The 15,070-nt window shown below is 35.6% G+C and overlaps 2 long non-coding RNA genes across 2 annotated transcripts; one reads left to right on the top strand and one right to left on the bottom strand.

The window, feature by feature from the left end:
- Positions 1-10,195: 10,195 nt before the first annotated feature.
- Positions 10,196-11,455, bottom strand: LOC143259797 (uncharacterized). Its single transcript, XR_013033793.1, has 2 exons — positions 11,331-11,455; positions 10,196-11,099 (listed from the first exon to the last, which is right to left on the bottom strand). It is a non-coding gene; the product is annotated as an uncharacterized LOC143259797 (long non-coding RNA).
- A 92-nt stretch (positions 11,456-11,547) lies between these two features.
- Positions 11,548-14,352, top strand: LOC117218594 (uncharacterized). Its single transcript, XR_004489787.2, has 4 exons — positions 11,548-12,686; positions 12,767-12,831; positions 13,076-13,201; positions 13,317-14,352. It is a non-coding gene; the product is annotated as an uncharacterized LOC117218594 (long non-coding RNA).
- The last annotated feature ends 718 nt before the right edge of the window (positions 14,353-15,070 follow it).

Here is a 15,070-nt window from a genome sequence, read left to right as displayed (position 1 = left end):
ATTATATTATTAAATATCCATTATTATCGTTTCCGATAAATGTATGATACAATTTTTTATATAATATAAAATAAAGCATGATTCCTTGGATATTTTTGACGGCGCGTGCTAGGAGAACAATTGAATAATTGCTGAACGTGAAATACGACCCTTGATCGCTTTCTTTACAAACATAACATCGGTAGTTTTATTTCTATTATGTAATATTCGAAGATCCACATTTTTTTACAAATATTTTTTTACAGATATTAAATATTTCATAAAGTGCCACATATTCCAACCGCGACCTCGTTAAAATTCATCGATTCGTCAGACGTTCGACGTTTCGAATATCCCAAAATGAACTGACAGACATTCGATGAAATTAAAATGGTGTCAAAGAAAAAAATTAAAACGGTGTCATAACGCTCCTATCGTTTATAATGTTTAAGAATGTGTGTCAAATATTCATCTGAATAGCTGAATAACAAACGATACCGAGTTATTTATATTTATATTATATATTTATATTATATATTTCTTTATTTAAATTTATATTAAGTTATTGTTTCATTTATTTATTTATTTATCGCGGTGGTTATTACGCGGTACAACAATGATAACAACGAAAAACAGCGAAACGACGACAAAATTTTAGAGCGTTGGAACCTCGGTACCTAGTACTTTTTCTTTAATTTAATTAACGTTTATTACAGAGACGATTCATTTAAGAGGAACAACTCCGAAAAGTACAAGAACGGTCGCCTGAACTACGAAAAATATTAGAGAATTATATCCGAGACTATTCGGCCATTCGATGCTTCAAACAATTCGCATTGTCCGACACGACCAATTCGCTACTATTGCAAATGTCGACCATTACGAGCCATTCCTTCCTGTGCGATTACTCGTCCTTAAAACGGACACCCGGAATAGACTGCTTCCGTTCCGTCGTATTCCCTTATCGCGCATCCGTGAAATTTGACAAAGCTTTGCAAAATGTCCGTTCGTACGGAACAAAAGACTAAGCATGCAATCCGACACGCAATCTCGAACGTCTCTTCAAATTCTCATCACCGAATCACGGATCAATTATTCCACATCCGGCCGGCGCCAGCAATCGCACTAATATTCTAATACCATTTAACCTTTCAGGCACGACGCGCCGTTATAGTGGCTTCCGCGGATATCATCTTTCAGAACGACACGCCACTATAGTGTCTTTCGCGGATGTCACCTCTCTGGACGACGCGCCACTATAGTGGCTTGCTCTAGTAACTCACTCGCTCATCGTTTGAACCAAATAATCGTCTTCGTATGCATTGTTTCACACTTCTTTTGTCTTCACATCGATTTACAACAGTCTACAGGGTGTCCCAAAAATGTCTCGCAATCCGGAAATGGCGGGTTCCTCGGATCATTTGAAGCAACTTCTTCCTTTACAAAAATGTTCTCCGAGGCACCGTTAACGAGTTATCAACGAAAAACAGTGACCAATAAGAATCGAGTATGGCTGACGCGAGGCGGCCCAGCCAACCAGCGCGCGAAGCCCGGTTCCGCTCATTGGCTCGATCGCCTCGCGCCAGCCGAGCTCGCCTCTCATTGGTCACTGTTTTTCGTTAATAACTCGTTAACGGTGCCTCGGAGAACATTTTTGTAAAGGAAAAAGTTGCTTCGAATGGCCCGAGGAACCCGCCACTTTCGGATTGCGAGACATTTTTGGGCACCCTGTATATACAGACAGAATGTACAGTATCAGACTCTGCCGCGTCCAGAGAAATAGCCTCGCGCAGAATTCAGCCGTACCTAAAAGGTTAACCAGTTAAGTGTGTTCGACGACTATATCCGTCATGGAGATGTGGCAGAATTTTGTGTCATGACGATTATATCCGTCATTCGTAAAAGTTTGTTACAATTTCATATTTAAATTGTAATTCTGGCGAAAACTAAATTATATTCGTAAATTTTAATATGTTTAAAATGTTTAGAGGTCAAGACGAAATGAAACGGACAAATAAAAATTATAAATAATTTCAGTTGGATTCATAACTTCCTGAGAGCTACCTCGTCGCGACACGAGAGCTTATCGCGACACACACTGGTGGGCGCTTCGCAAAGAGATCGCCACAGTTAACTGGTTAATAACTTAATAACTAACATTTAATAACTTAACACTATGCCGTCCGCAGATCTTAGATCTTCCAAAAAAAACGAGCCACGAGGCTCGAACAATCGTATCTCCTCTTCCAAAATTTACCATTTTTGTGGGCAATCTGAGCGTCAATTAGAGAAACATTACTGTATTTGGAAGAAATAGAAATATAAGTATATGAATAGAAGTACCCTTTAACCCTTTGACATACCATTTTCTTCGTAGTTGCTGCAGTTATACCGATACCATTTTTATACCGATATTATTCTATTTTCAATACGTAAAATCTTGTCGGCAAGAAATATTTTTCTCTACGTAAACTGCTTCGACGGTAAAATAGAAAGTTGATGACAAAATGCGATGATGAAAACGCGATCAAGTATACTTGCGTACGCTAACCTCTTCACAGTTGAAGAGACAGGAATATCGCAAACACAAATGCAAATCTATAAATAAATAAATAATAATAATAATATAATAATACTATGCCGTCCGCAGATCTTAGATACGATTCTTTTGTTTGACGCCGGCATAATAGCTTGAAAATTTTAGATTTAAAAAAAATGTCGAAGATGACGGTAATATAAATTCCTAAAATTAAAATAAGTCATCCAAGAATTTTCGTACTTAATTCTTAGTTAAATAAGCACAATGCTATAGTTAGTTTGCTGCCTTTTAACAGCCAAGAAATATAGTTCAAATGTTATTTCAGTTTTTGAAAGTAGCACCAAAGTGGTACCACTGGCATACAACAGATATTATAGTTTTTGCATGGCACCAGCGTGATGCCACCGGACGGCATAGCGTTAATATTTCGTACAAATTCCGATTGATCAGCGTCGCCGCGAAAATCGTCCCGAAGTCTTTCGTGCTGGATGCAATACGAAAATGCTACCGACTGGCCTTAACAGACACGATTCCTAGCATTTCGAGCGTTTGATCGTGTCACGACTGCATTCAAATCCGCAGTCCATGCATAAGAAATCACAGTCGATCGTATAACGATCGGTAATAAAAGACGACCCTATTTTCGAATCAAGTTTCTCCTTGATTCGGAAAGATCGAGTCGCGGTGGATGCGATCGAACGTGTTCGAATAAAAACGGACGCAAATAATACAGTAAATTCTGCCTAATTTATCCTTCGGATCGCAGACAAAAATGAACGATGTGGGAAGAAAAGATACGATTATTCGAGTCAAGGTCGCCTCGACTTTTTCCAATGGAACGACCTAATTTCGTGCGCCATCGAATGAAACGACTCGATGGTACTCTTTACGAAAATTTGGTGGAGCGGAATTCAAATAGAATCAAAGGACACGTTCTATAAGCTACGTTCCCTTTCCGTGAGTGGAGACGTTTCAGAGATTTCGAGGTCACCTTGACTTCTTTCAATGGAACGACCTACTTCGTGTGCCATGAATTGATAGAGCGGCAAATTCTGAATAAAAATGTGTTAACCTTCGCATGTTATGAACCTAATAGTTAATGGAATATCAACGAAATAATTTTTAATACGTACTTACAGACCGGAAGCTGAAGCAGGTGCTCGAACCGATGCCCATTAACTTCAATGCCACGCACTTACCGTATACCGGTTAATACATTGTCAATCGTCGATGATTTTATAATTTACGAAAGTCCATAATTTACAGTTAAAAATTGCTTATTAAATTGTCGGTGGTACCATTTCAATCGCGTACCAACGAGTCGTCCTTAGTGTTGCCTGCTTCGTGTTTCATTTTCGGTGAGTCACATTTTCTGAGTACAGCAAATTCTCTTGTAAACTCGCTTCTAAACAAAGATGGACAATTTGGAGAGAGAAGACGCGATTGTTCGAGCCTCGCGGCTCGTTTTTATAGTCGCGGAATGTCAACAATTATTAGAACGAGCCGCGAGGCTCGAATAATCGTATCTCCTTTTCCCAAGCTTGTTTACGAGCCGAGGAACAATTGCAGAGAATTTACTGTAATTTACTTTCACGCAGTATTTGAAAATGTAAATTGAATCCCATGTTGAATATTTTCCTGTATGTCCGCTCATCGACACGTGGGAACGACACGTTCGTGTCATCGCTTACTACACGGCAATCCGACACAAATTCTTTGATAATAGTGAAATATACAGTGGCTCAAAAATCGGGGAGAATAATCAGGGGTAATAATAATTAGGGCTCAATAATTAAGGCTCGGAATAATTAGGACTCGAATAATCGTATCTCCCCTTCCCAAATTGTCTATTTTTGTTTACCAGGTGGAGGAAAATTGGAGAGAATAATCAGGGCTCAATAATTAGAGCTCAGAATAATTAGAGCTCGAATAATCGTATCTCCCCTTCCCAAATTGTCTATTTTTGTTTTCCAGAAGAAGGAAAATTAGGGAGAATAATCAAGGCTCAATAATTAGAGCTCAGAATAATTGGGACTCGAATAATCGTATCCCTTATTCCCAAATTGCCCATTTTCGTTTACAAGCTGCAAGAAAATTAGGTTAAATTTACTGTACTTCCTTTCAGTCATGAATTCAAGTCGTTAATTTAATTTAATAAAACCCTATATACAGTGACTCCCATGAATATTCGGGCGCTTTTTAAAACGCAATAACTTTTTCAAAACTGGAATAAACGATTTGAATTTTTTTTAGATGACAGAGGGACTAGTATATTAGACAATGAAAAAAATGATTACAGTAATGTCTCTCTAATTGACGCTCAGATTGTCCCCAAAAATGGACAATTTGTGAAGAGGAGATCCGACTATTCCAGCCTTGCAGCTCGTTTTTATAATTGTTGAAAATCGGTAACTATAAAAACGAGTCGCAAGGCTCGAATTCGCAAGGCTCCGCTTCCCAAATTGTCCATTTTCGTGGACAATCTGAGCGTCAATTAGGGAGACATTACTGTATCTTGCGACGCGAAACGCAACGAAGTGTCCGAGAGAAAGCGGACACCGAGTTGCGATCCGGTCCGCGAAATCTTATCCTGTCAATGCAAATCGATAGCAGCAAAGATGTTCAGCTATTTTCGGGTTTCTATACCGGGTTAGATGTCGGATAGAATTGTACTATCAATCTGAAGGTTCGTTCCACTCGCGGTTCGTAAACGATACGGCGCGCAGGGATGCAAAGGTCACACGCCAATCCGATAGACAGTCGATAGTAGAGCACGACCTAGCTTCTTTCCCCGTGAAATAGGTTAGCAGCCATTACTAGCGCGATCAGGAAATGACGGTGCACAGCTGAGATTGTGCGCAGGATATTTCGAGCTTTTTCAACCCGCTACTTTAATCTCAGGGACTGGCGGCTCGCGAAGGACCTCGAACCTTGCACTTTTTCAACTGCCATTAGGATGACAGCGAGGATTCTCCTCCTCGCTTTGTTTAGATACCATCGAGACGAACGAGGTGGCATTGGTATAGTTGTCCGGAAAGGTTTTACAACCGCCAGTTTCCTCGAGAAAACAGAAGTCTTCTACTGAAATGAGCCGCTTATTTTGAAAGTGGCCTAAGTCCATTTATTTGAAAATCCAGATATTTAAGGTTTTTACGTTTTAATCAATTTAAAAATATTGCTAATTGATAACATGGTGGTATAATGCTTTTGTTTTCCTAAGGGTCATTGCGTTCTTTCAGCTTTGCTGACATGAAATTATATGTATAACGTAGAAATGTGAATATTCAAATAGCTAGCTCGGTGTTTTTGAAAAATGACTTCGGCCACATTCAAGATAAACGGCTCAAATAATGCATTTTGATCGTGTCATGATTTCGGGTCGCATGATGAATTTCGTGTACGGATGATCGACTGTAAACGGACGTCATTTTTAATTCGGTTACACGAATTGTTCGTCACCTCTTCTCGATGGTTTTATAATTTTTCGTATCGATTTTTCGACTTTTTTTCTGCTATTTCAAAAGTATGCGTTGCGTAAAAATGTCCGGTTCTCATTATGGTTCTCTTAGAAGATACTGTAGTTTGCCTGTGTAGGAGCTACAGTAAATTCTCCTCAATTTTCCTTTGGCTTGAAAGCAAAAATAGCGGTTAAAGGAATTCTCTAAGGACAAACATTTTAAATTTCTCTTAATAAGTAATTTAAATGTCTCTTTCTCTTTCAGGAAAGCAATATTATTTGTCGGTAAAACATGTATACGTTACAAAAATGCGAATATTTTGCTGCTACAGACTATAATAAATTCTCTCCAATTGTCTCTCGGCTTGTAAATAAAAATCCATTTTTATTTACCAGATAAAGGAAAATTCGGGAGAATAATCAGGGGTAATAATACTTATGGCTCGAGAGTAATCGTATCTCCTCTTCCCAAATTGTCCATTTTTGTTTGCCAAACGAAGGAAAATTAGACAGAATAATCAGGGGAATAATAATTAGAGCTCAGAATAATTAGGACTAGAATAATCTTCCAAAATTGTTGTTTTTGTGTACAAGCTGATCGTCGATTAGGGAGAATAATTAGGAATAATAATAATTAGGGCTCGAATAATCGTGTCTCCTGTTCCCAAGTTGTCCATTTTTGTTTGCCAGACGAAGGAAAATTAGACAGAATAATCAGGGGAATAATAATTAGAGCTCAGAATAATTAGGACTAGAATAATCTTCCAAAATTGTTGTTTTTGTGTACAAGCTGATCGTCGATTAGGGAGAATAATTAGGAACAATATTAATTAGGGCTCGAATAATCGTGTCTCCTGTTCCCAAATTGCCCATTTTTGTTTACAAGCTGAAAGAAAATTGGGTTAAATTTACCGTACTTCCCTTCAGTCGTGGATTTAAGAACAATCGGAGTGCTTCGTTATTACGAAACGATAAAATCCTAAGATTGGAACTATCGCGGGTAACGAAATTGATGATCCAAGCCCGACGACAAACTCGCGCACGATTAGTCAACGATGCAAATCTCGGGCCGGAAATTCGTGTGCGATATCGGGGTATCTGTGACAGAGACCCCGGGTGAAAAAGACGTCATCGTTGAGAAATTTCAGGCTTGCCCTGCGCAATCTGTAAGTGCAAATTGCAACGCGTGATTGTGCTCGGAAGGGTATGAATCTTACCTCGCCTTTATACAGTGCGCGGTATCGCCGAATGTATGCTAAACCGTTTCCGCGGCTTCCGAAACCGCAGGGGCACGCAATGCATTCGCTTTCGAACAATTTCAGATCACCGATAACGCGTTAAACGTGATTACGTAGGGATTACTTACGCATTCGTGACAAAAATGAGCCGATTATAATGTATAGAAAACACTGAAAATAAATTTATAAAATTTGAAACGACCGTTTCGTTATTTTGATCTTGTTCAAATTATTTAGTGGAATAATCAATGACTATGCAGTTGCTGCATCTTGCAAGCAGACAGAATAATCAGGGGAATAATAATTAGAGCTCAGAATAATTGGGAGTCGAATAATCGTATCCTCTCTTTGAAAATTGTACATTTTTTGTGTACAAGCTGATCGTCGATTAGGAAGAATAATTAGGAATAATAATAATTAGGGCTCAGAGTAAGGCAGACAATTTTTTACTTCTCATAAAAATCCGCAGTGTCTAGTAGTTACTTTCTTTTTTTTTTAACGTATATTTATAATATATTTTAACGTATTTATAATATTATATATATATATTATATTATATTATATTATATAATATATATAATATATATATAATAATATATATAATATAATATAATATAATATAATATAATATATATATTATAAATAAATAAATTATTTCAGTGCAAAATAGAAATCCTGCTCAAGAACTAAACGGTATCCTAATGTTTGCCGAATATAGAACTCGCTTTTTAATAAAAAAAAATATATACTCGTCGATCCATAAATCAATTGCCATGATTTTTTGTTAATTCATTCTCGATAAATGATATTATTCTAGAATGAACTCGTTAAATCGAAACATGTTTCTACATAGATAAACTCGTAGCATAAAAATGTGATAGAAACAAGTGAAAAATGCTGTTTGGAAAGTTATCGAACAATCACGGGTATTTTTTGTACAAATGATCATAAATTTCTGCATTATTTTGTCCTGCGTAAATTCTTCGTTTAACACGAATGCACCACCTCTTTTTCGTTAAACTTGAATCTCCTAGTTTATAAGCTAGGAAATATAATATATATATATATAATATAATATAATAATATATTATAATATATTATATATATATAATATAATATAATATAATATCGTTTTATAATATAATATAATAAATTCCATTTAGCTCGAGAAGCTCGTTACAGCATTTATTTAATTTATGGTTAATTTTGATATAAGTCGCGAACATTTTCGATATCCTCACCACCCTGTATGCACGTGTTCGAAAGGAGAACGCGGAACGACCGAAGGATTTGTCGCAACGATTTCCTTGCAGTCCAGCTTATACACATTGGATCGCGTGCTCGGTATTAGCACCCCTTATGTGTGTCTTGCGTTATTTGTTACTCCACCAACATGGAGGTCAAGGTCGCGACTGACGATCCTCGACTCGTCTTAAGAGAGTATACAAAGATCCTTTTCGCAGATTAACATGAAAAATATTTAACCCTTATTAAAAGCCGCTATACGACGTTCTCTCGGCATCGATTATTCCAGCCAACCGGACAGCAATGAGCCGACGAAGTTATTTCACGGCTCAAAATTCGCTTAACAAGGGAAGAACGTAAAAGGTGTTTGTAACATTAAAATCTGAAATGTGTAACATTGATTCGTTTGTGCCGTAAGTATGTAAAACAACTGTAAATCAAGGTTAAATCATTTAAGGTGAAGCTATATTCGAGATTTTGCAGATATATTGGTTTATTTAGTCAGAATATTTAGTTCGAATATTGGTAAGAAAAAAAAATGGAGAGTATAGTAATTTCTCCCTAATTCGCGCTCAGATTGCGCACAAAAATGGAACAAAAATCCTTGAGTCTCATTTTCATAGTCATCGATTGTCAGCAACTGTTGACGCTAGGCTCGAATAATCGTGTCTCTTCTTCCCAAATTGTCCACTTCTTGTGCGCTATCTGAGCGCGAATTAGGGAGAATTTACTGTTTTCTTTTTTCACATAGAATTTTATTTCTTCGCCGATAGATTTAAAAACTTCGGTTTGAAATGCTGCGAATGAAATATAGAAAAATAATAATATATAATATAGAAATATAATGAAATATATAATGATATATATAATATTATAATATAATAATATATAATAATAATATAATATATAATAACATAATATAATAATATATATATATTATATATCAAGTATTGCCGTACACGTATTTTGGAAGCGAAGAAACGCAAATTACGAATTGTATCTTCCATGACAATTTGGGAATAATTTCCTTTTCGCGAGTTTATAGAAATTTCGAATTATACCAAGCACGATTTATGGGGCTACAGAGCAAGGGAGGAAGGGATTAGAAATGAATGTGACACGATTAAAATCTATCGAATAAATGTTTGACACCTATGCTCGACGCCGTTCAATATTTATGTAGTGTTGTACATTTTACTTTTATGTCTCATGGAACAGCCCCGGCATGAAGTAATACTTATTTAAATGAATTTCATATGCGGAACACGCAAGTGCCAGGTAGTCCTACGAATGTATTACCATGTTTTTAAGGTGGATGAGTTATGTATAGTCAAAAGTTCAAGAATAAGCGTCGGTCTCGTAATCTTGTTACGCGTTTATTCTCCGCACTTGGAAAACAGATATTTTTCGAACGATTTTTCTTTTTTTTTAGGTTTCGGCAACGCGAAAACTCGCCGCTGCTTAATTGCTTGTCTCTGATTAAACAAACGTTTAATCGACAGCGACAAGAAAGTGCGGAACCATGGATTTAAAAGAAAATCTTTCGAAAAGAATTTTAGCTTACTCATTGTTTTATCGATACTATAAAATGAATTGCGATATCTATTCTTTGCCAAATGAATTTATTGATTGAAAAAAGTTGACTGCGTTACCGACTTGGAATATTACCTGACTACAGTCACCCGAAGAAATTTGAGGACGCTGAAAGCTCGGGTTCGTTAAAAATCTGTCGAGAACTTGACAAATTTTCTATCTTTATTCATCTTAATTAATAATTAATTTTCTATATTTTTATTAATACATTCTATTTCATATCGCAAACTACCTCCCCTTCGAAGATGGAACGCTATTGGTACTTGCTGTATATATATGGAGACACAGTTTGTTGAAACTGTGAAAGCTCGGCAAATTGAACAACGTCTGAAATGAAGTTTCTTTAATTTTCAAACTAAAAGCAATTATCTAAAATGTAGTGTAGGATTTTTGTTGTATTTGAAATATCTCTTTTTAGATATTAAGATTGATTATTTAATTCAAACTGCTACCATATATTCAAATGATTGAACTTTTACAAATTTTACGCTACATTTTAGAAGCATGAAGAGAGTATTGCAGCAAAGACAAAACCGTACATGATGGTACCATCTAGTACTAATTGAACAAGGTGGCAAAATGGCAAGTTCACACCCAATGTATTGGCTTGGCAACTGAGTAATTGCCGATTTGTTCAATGAAATAAAAAATTTTTTTTTACTTGGAACGAAGTTTAATCTGTAATGTATTTTCCATTTTGTTCGATGACCTTTTGCCGTCTCTCTGACAACTTGAAAATTCCACGCTCGTAGAAAGTCTGATCCTTTTCGGCCGAAAACTGAGTCAAGTGAGATTTTACAGTGTCATCGTCGTTAAAAGTTTTACCACGAAGGGAGTTGTCCAGGGATCGAAATAAGTGGTAATTCGATGGCGCGAGATCAGGGCTATATGGTGGGTGTAACATCAATTCCCAACCAATATCCATGAATTTTTGCCGAGTGGACAAAGACGTGTGCGGCCTAGCATTGTCCTGCTGGAAAATGACACCTTTACGATTGACCAATTCTGCTCGCTTTTCCTTGACCGCTGCATTCAATTTGTCCAGTTGCTAACATTCACGGATAATAAAAAATAACATAATAATAATAATAATAATTAAAAATATATAATATAATATAATAATAATAATAATTAATAATATATAATATAATATAATAATAATAATAATAATAATAATAATATATAATATAATATAATATAATAATAATAATATAATATAACATTTATGGATATCATAAAAATGGGAGTGAAAGCATCTATAACTGAAATCGGTAATTACTTAGTTGCCAACCCAATATTATCAGAGGCAAGCTCGCCCGTGGCACAGATTTAGGATAATATTATTCCATAGAGTGGCGTTCTCGCAAGCAGAGCTTCGTCTCTCTACCGCCGACGGCGCTAGGATAGAAAATCCTCAAATCTTACATCACTACGTAACCTCTAAATTCATTCCCTCGACGTCTTCTATTGTTTGTGTTCGCTGGTTCATTCTAGTTTTCCGCTTAATCGAGGTATCATCAAAATACTCGCACGTGTTGAAAATCTCTGTAAAGTGTTAAATTGTTTCGATTAGAACTACAGTTGTAAATCGTAAAGAATATTACATAGCGATGAAAACAAAGAAGAAAGAATTCGATATTCTCGAGAAATAACGTTATTCTTGGTCGAAATGGCAACGGGGAAACAAAAATTATCGTGACATTGAAATATCTTTGTACACGACCCGGCTTTAACATCGACGAATTTATTTACTATTACGTTATATACTTTATTAAAAGAATAGAGGATAGAGTTGACAATGTTCTCACAATATATAGAACATTGGAATGCTCTAGAGTGACAGGTGGGCCAGAATCGGAGGTTCTTGATAATGCCTTCAGTAGACTTAATAAGGGTACAAACAAGGTGATATCGTTAACCAGTCGATGTGATAACCTTGATACTTACATTAACCATGGGTGTTTCAAAATCAATCTTAGATTACGTTGTATTTTGCCACCAAGAAGATCTGAGTTGGCCATTTATCGAGAGCAATCAATTGAAAGAAAAATCTGATGAAATTCTTGACGGTGCAAATCTTAATAAAGCACTTGAAGGTATTATAAAACATATGAAAGAATTGGCTGTAGAGACTTGAAATTACTTCAAGAGAAACGAAAGAAGATTTGCAATTTCGTGAAAGTAATTCCTTTAAAATAAGTAATGAAACTTTGTCTTTCAAACGAAAGTTTGTATGTATGATTAGAGAGTATCGCTTAATTGAACAACAAATTGAAAGATTCGAGGAGAATATAGAAAAAGTGTTTGTTGGTTCACTGGAGAAATTATTGGCTGAGATTGAAACGTATGATGAAAAGCTTGGAGGGAAAAGTTGATACAATGGAAGACTTGTAGAATATCAGATTTATTGGCCAGTGAAAATATCACCAGCAGTTCTTTGAAATATCAAGTTGAAGATCGGGAAATGAAAATTGCTGGAAGAAAAAATGCGAGAGTTGGAATACATTGGGGAGAACAACAAAGCAAGAAAAGCAGGAGTGGAAAAAAATTGCAAAAACGAAATGTGAAAATATGAAGAAAGTAAAATAGCTGGAATCAGAGATGAATAATAAAAATAAAATTGTAGATAATGCAGGTATATCTTACAAACTATATCAAATTTCTATTTCATAAGAATTCTATATATTAATAAAGTTGATTACATTTATGTTTTAGATAAGCCAAATACAATTTATTAATCAAGAAGAAGTCCTCGTAAGACGAGTAGATCATCTAAAAAAGTAAGTTAATTTTGAAGAACTAATTATTCGACAAGGATTTAAGTACAATCTCTAGCGTACAGCAGTATCGTAGACATTTTGTGGTCTTGCTTTTCTTTAATTTTGATAAAAATAATTTATTAAACATTTAATATTTCCTGCAGTACGTTAACTTTCTTGATTCAAAATGTCTATGATGAAATTTTACACTATTCTGCAACAATATTTCTTTGTGGATATGTAATATATTTCAAACTCTGTTTAGAGAAACATCTCGATAGATAATCAAGAAGAATTAGAAAGAGTAATAAAACAAGGCACTGAAGAATTAATGCGGGATACGTACAAATGAGCACATGATAGATATAGGAAAAAGTGTACAGAAATAACGGTAAATGTAACAATATTCTACTTTGTAATGTGCTAGTATAATATTACTGTATACTTATCTGTACTATACTTATCTCTTAAATCAGGTTTTTCAATAAATTATATTAAATTTGCAGGTTTGCAGTCGAGCAGTGAATAGAGCTGTCCTAGAAAATCACGAGCGTATGGCATCGTTCAACAAAATTCTGAAGAAGCTGTGGAAACTTGTACCCAGTGGTCGGATACTACATCCATAGAAATTCACACAGATGCTGCCTAATCTATAAGTGGTGCAAAAAGATCGCTTTAGTGCTGGACAGACAGTAAGGTTTCCTTTAGCAAAAACATAGTTGTTAAAAACGGTAAATTTGTTCATTTATAGAATGCTAATTTCAAGTTCTGATGACAATTACTGTAAATCACAATTTCTGTAAAGATTGCGGAATTCTTGCTTTGGATGAGAACATATCGATAGCTTGCACTCAGGGTATCATCAAGGGTCTCAAATTTTGGTGCATTAGCTCTACCCCTTTATTATGTATCAACTTTATCGTCTATTTCTTCATCGCATGTTTCAATCTCAGCAAGTAATTCCTCCACTGAACCAACAAATTCTTTTTCTACATTCTGTTTTAATCTTTCCACTGATTGTTTAATTAATACTCTCTAATCATACATACAAACTTTCGTTTGAAAGACAAAGTTTCATTACTTATTTCAAAGGAATTACTTTCACGAAATTGCAAATCTTCTTTCGTTTCTCTTAAAGTAATTTCAAGTCTCTACAGCCAATTCTTTCATATGTTTTATAATACCTTCAAGTGCTTTATTAAGATTTGCACCGTCAAGGATTTCATCAAATTTTTCTTTCAATTGATTGCTCTCGATAAATGGCCAACTCAGATTTTCTTGGTGGCAAAATATAACGTAATCTAAGATTGGTTTTGAAACACCCATTGTTAATGTAAGTATCAACGTTATCACATCGACTGGTTAACGATATCATCTTGTTTGTACCCTTATTCAGTCTACTCAATGTATTATCAAGAGTCTTCAATTTTAGCGCACCAGTTATTCTAGAGCATTCCAATGTTCTATGTATTGTGAGAACATTGTCTGCTCCATCCACTATTCTTTTAATAAAGTATATAACGTACTTAGTAGAGCAAACAATTCTTTTTTTTCATTGTCAAAGCCCCAGGCCCTATATAAAGAATTTTGCATAATTTGAATGTGATGTATATTATTATATTATATATAAAATATAGCAATTTTCTGTAGTTACTTCAAATAAGCGGGAAAGTAGAAGAATCAGTGAACATGAACGGTGAAGATTCCGAGATTTTGAGGTTAAGTGAGCACGTGGAAACAATTGGAATATTAAAACAATGGCAAGCAGCCAGATTTAACAGGTGAATCTCATGCCACGTGGTCCGATCTTCAATTCAGTATTCTTCGAGAACGTTTTTTTCCGGGGGGGGGGGGGGTGGAAACGGTCGCTGACTACACACGACGTAGAGCGTAACTCGCGCAGGAACGCTAACGCAGCAGTAGCCGTTTGTGAAACCACGTGTCTGCCATAGATTTTCTATCTCAGCGCCGTTGACCGTAGAGAGACCGACGATATCACAATTAGTACTGAGAAATCATAGCTAGATGAAGCCACTATAGTTTTCTTAAATAAAATCTACTAACGATAAATTGTTGTCCATTATCTTTCGTACTTTGCCATTACGCGAATTTGTAACAAATATTCAGTATTTCTCTAGTTTTAATTTTTAAACAATACAATGTTTTTTGTATGATGCGAGTGTAGAAGGTTCCATTGAGCATCTCTGTATCCTCAAAATATATTCACTCAAGAAATATTCCCATACTAAATTTCGATTTC

This window comes from Megalopta genalis, chromosome 7 (genome assembly GCF_051020955.1).
Source record: "Megalopta genalis isolate 19385.01 chromosome 7, iyMegGena1_principal, whole genome shotgun sequence".
Taxonomy (NCBI): Eukaryota; Metazoa; Arthropoda; class Insecta; order Hymenoptera; family Halictidae; genus Megalopta; species Megalopta genalis.
The sequence above is the reverse complement of the archived record's forward strand: the minus strand, read 5'-3'. Positions and strand labels throughout refer to the sequence as shown.